We start from the raw sequence: 4,660 nt of genomic DNA on the forward strand, positions 1-4,660 counted from the left end.
GCGAGGTCACGTATCAATGCTTGTAGAGCCGGCCATGGGACGTAATGCGGTATCTGGTCGTCGGGCCGCAGAACACTGTTAAAATCGCCGCCCACTATGTAATGGTCCATATTTCCTTGCAAAAGTGGGGCTACCTCCTCCGAATAGAAGACATGCCTGTCACCACGGTGCGAATTACCGGAGGGAGCGTAGACGTTAATGAGGCGGACTGCGCCAAGTGTGAGTGCGATGCCTCGCCCGTTCGGCAAGTACGTCGCGTCCGTCGCGTCTATGCCATCTCGGAGAAGGATGGCCGTTCCGCCTGCACCATCACCTAAGGGTAGGCTGTAGGTGGTGTAGCCATATAGGTCTAAACGCAGCTTGGGACGGACCTCCTGGAGAAGGGCAATGTCCAAGTCTGCCGCTCTGATCATGTCGTGTAACATGCGGGTCTTGACAGTGGAGTGGACACCATTTACAATGACTGTTCCCACACGGTATGACTGAGACATATCAAGTGGCGGAGGCAGTGTGCCGGTGCAAGTCCACAGTGATCTCACACACCACACAGCCATCCATCTTCATGCTGTGCATTACTGTGCCGTATGAGTCCCTGACTGGCAGAGCCCTCCGGGCTCAATGTCAGCCATGGGCTCTGGTGGAGATATCAATGTTTGCTGTGCATCATCTGCCTCCATATCGTCTGCCCAATCACCAAGAGACGATTGTGATGTCATTGGGGGCTGGTCGGTTTCACAGGAGCCCACATTTTGGGAGTCGACGCAATGCGCGTCATTGTCTGGGCCACCACATTTAGGAGAGTGTTCCTTGTCTTCAGGCACCTTCTGGTGAATGATGCCACTGGAGGCCGTTGAAATTGTGGACGAGTCAACGAAGTCGATGTCTTCCGCCGGCTTCACATCCCTGTCCTGTTCTTCAGCTGACAATCGCCTCTTCTTGTGTCGCTTGGGTGATTTTTGCTTTAGGGGCCGAGATTCGATATCCACTGGAGGGCGGGGCTCGACACAGTCTCGGTCGCTAGGAACCCCTGTGTCCGATTCCGACAGTGACGGTGGCTGGGTGCCCACGACGCTGCGGTGGGCAGAGGCTGTAGGAACCTCTGCACCGTTGGGCTGCGGCGTCGTCGACGGCGCTGACTCTTCAACGGAGCTGGCAGCGGCTTGAGGAGGTAGCAGGTTTTGATCATCCATCACATCATGTCGTGCCGCCTCCACGTATGTTAGCGGAAGAGAGGTTGGGGATGTTCATTGCGGGGCACCTGAACGAGGCGGCGCTGCAGACACTCAGTTCTAACATGGCCTTCCTGGCCGCAGCCCGAGCAGGTCCTCGGTTGTCCATCATATATCACAATTGCGCGGCAGCCACCAACGAAAACATATGATGGAACGTGCTTCTTATGTTCTATGCGCACTTATCGTACCCCGTTAAGGACAGGGTACGTTTCGAATTTGTTCCATTTCACCTCTGTGTGGCTCTGAACTGTGCCGTATGGCCGCAGCGCATCAACGACTAGGTTGGCAGGAACTTCGAACGGTAGTTCAAAGATGCGCACGGTACGCACACCCAGACTAGCATGGTCAACTCCTACCACGCTCACGTTACCGTCTGCGTGACAGAAGCGAAAGCCGTTTGCAGATCGTTGGAGTAATCTGTCGCAGGCCGCTTCGTCAATCAATTTGAGGTACACTGTGCTGGTTACAATAGACAGATGAATTCCGATCAGTTCTCGTGGTTCTATGTGCATGATGTCTCGTAGAAACCGTTCAATTTCATGGGCCTTCGGTCTCGTGTACGATGCGTTGAACGTTAGTTTGATTGTAGCTTTTTGATATGAGAACGCCATGTCGGGTCGGTACAGGAACTATACGGCAATACAACGACGCGACCGCGCGCTAGCGGGCAACAACACCTGCGGAGCACTGCCCGGCGCGCCGAGCCCGTCCGCACGGTATCACGGCTGAAAGCCGACTGGCCAGGATTCTACCGATCCGTTAGACGCTATGTGAGAAGCAGCAAGGAATGCCAGCTAGAGAAGCACGTGCCGCAATCACCTCCTGGTGACTGACCAATTCCCGCCTGCAGTAGCACCATTCCACCGAACTGGAAGCGACCTCTTGGGGATGTTTCTCAAGTCGACAAACTGGAATCGATGGATATAGTCAGCGCTGACTATTTCCAGAATGAGAATTTCACTCTGCAGCGGAGTGTGCGCTGATATGAAACTTCCTGGCAAATTAAAACTGTGTGCCCGACCGAGACTCGAACTCGGGACCTTCGCCTTTCGCGGGCAAGTGCTCTACCATCTGAGCTACCGAAGCACGACTCACGCCGGTACTCACAGCTTTACTTCTGCCAGTACCTCGTCTCCTACCTTTCAAACTTTACAGAAGCTCACAGTCCGGCACACAGTTTCAATCTTCCAGGAAGTTTCATATCGGCGCACTCTCCACTACAGAGTGAAAATCTCATTCTGGAAACATCCCCCAGGGCCCGCATCTCGTGGTCGTGCGGTAGCGTTCTCGCTTCCCACGCCCGGGATCCCGGGTTTGATTCCCGGCGGGGTCAAGGATTTTCTCTGCCTCGTGATGGCTGGGTGTTGTGTGCTGTCCTTAGGTTAGTTAGGTTTAAGTAGTTCTAAGTTCTAGGGGACTGATGACCATAGATGTTAAGTCCCATAGTGCTCAGAGCCATTTGAACCATCCCCCAGGCTGTGGCTAAGCCATGTCTCCGCAATATCCTTTCTTTCACGAGTGCTAGTTCTGCAAGGTTCGCAGGAGAGCTTCTGTAAAGACTGGAAGGTAGGAGACGAGGTACTGGCAGAAGTAAAGCTGTGAGTACCGGGTGTGAGTCGTACTTCGGTAGCTCAGATGGTAGAGCACTTGCCCGCGAAAGGCAAAGGTCCCGAGTTCGAGTCTCGATCGGGCACACAGTTTTAATCTGCCAGGAAGTTTCACCCCTGAACAGGTATATTAGTGAACAAGTTGCTAACATCAAAAGAACCCAGCTTGTCACTAGGAGAGATTTGCATGTCTTAACTTGTTCACTAAGTGAACTGAACTAAGGATACCATGACTAAATTTCGATCTTGATCAGGTCATTTAACTCTCTGGCTAATTTGTGACATTGACCCGAGAGTGAAGACACCACATGGCGGATTGCAATATTATCTTCATGGAGTTTAAAACTAAAACTAACTAAACTCCGTTAGCATAGGTGTCGAAAGTACCCTAATGGTACTGACCGACCGCCGTGTCATCTTCAGCCTATAGGCGTCACTGGATGCGGATATAGAGGAGCGTGTGGTCAGCACACCGCTCTCCCGTCCGTTGTCAGTTTTCGTGACCGGAGCCGCTAATTCTCAATCAGGCGGCTGCTTAATTTGCCTCACACGTACTGAGTGCATCCCGCTTGCCAACAGCGCTCAGCATACCGAACGGTCACCCACCGAAGTGCTAGCCAAGCCCGACAGCGCTTAATTTCGGTGATCTGACGGGAACCGGTGCTACCATTGCAGCAAGGCCGTTGGCCTTTATGGAGTTTAGGGAGGCCATAAATTCTGGGAGCTATAGGTTTCATGTTTGTGAGGAAGTAGGCATTAGAGTTTAATATGAGGTTAAAAACAATTTTACTTTTATCATTTTAACATTGTGTGGGCTCTTCCTGTATCTGCTAGAAGTTTATGGTACTTAGGAGATCTTCCACTTTGTTAACATAGACACATTTTTTAATTAAGACAACAGCATTTCATTTGTCAGATCGGATAGCTATAACATTATTGACATTTATTTACTTCTGAAAGTTGTTTAATACTTGTTGTTCTTTAGCTGGTGGACCACTAGAAACTGTATATGCACTAGTTTAAAATTTATGATCCAGAGTTTAATAAACACAACAGATATATGTAACAGAGAGTTAAGTCATAAACAATGCGTTCTCCGCCACGGTTCACAGCAGCCTACACTGGGCTAACTTTTCGACTACGTGACTAAAGAAGTCGCGTGGTTTCGAGGCGAAGAACTTGTTGAGCTATGTTTGGAGCGTTTATTCATCTGGAAACGAAGTTCCTCGAAGATTGTGCCGGCCGCGGTGGCCGTGCGGTTCTGGCGCTGCAGTCCGGAACCGCGGGACTGCTACGGTCGCAGGTTCGAATCCTGCCTCGGGCATGGGTGTGTGTGAAGTCCTTAGGTTAGTTAGGTTTAAGTAGTTCTAAGTTCTAGGGGACTTATGACCTTAGATGTTGAGTCCCATAGTGCTCAGAGCCATTTGAACCTCGAAGATTGTCCGACAGGGAGCGGGTAAGGTGAAAATACGTAAGAACAGGTGAACAAAGTGACTCCAAAATTACTATCCAACCCAACTCCTGTATAGTGTTTTTTCAGTCTAGCAGAATTCAGGCATGCGTTATCGTGGAGCTACATCAGTTCACGCAGTCTTCTTGGTCGTTGACCTTTGATTGCTTCTGCAAGATGACTCTGTAATTCACAACAAATGTCAACAGTGATGATTACATATCGGGAAAGCAATTTACAGTGCACCACATTCTCGCTCTTCCAACAGAAGCAAAACATTATCTTTTGTGCATCCGCCCAGGTCCTTGATCGGGAGTAGCTGCACTGTTTGGGCTAAACTGTTCCTTTCGTTTCCTAAGTTAGCATAAATA

The 4,660-nt window shown here is 50.4% G+C and overlaps 1 pseudogene; it reads right to left on the bottom strand.

Annotated features, from left to right (window-relative positions):
• Window positions 1–3,409: 3,409 nt before the first annotated feature.
• Window positions 3,410–3,527, bottom strand: LOC126186066 (5S ribosomal RNA; annotated as a pseudogene).
• Between the last annotated feature and the right edge of the window lie 1,133 nt (window positions 3,528–4,660).

Source organism: Schistocerca cancellata, chromosome 4 (assembly GCF_023864275.1).
Source record: "Schistocerca cancellata isolate TAMUIC-IGC-003103 chromosome 4, iqSchCanc2.1, whole genome shotgun sequence".
NCBI classification, from domain to species: Eukaryota; Metazoa; Arthropoda; class Insecta; order Orthoptera; family Acrididae; genus Schistocerca; species Schistocerca cancellata.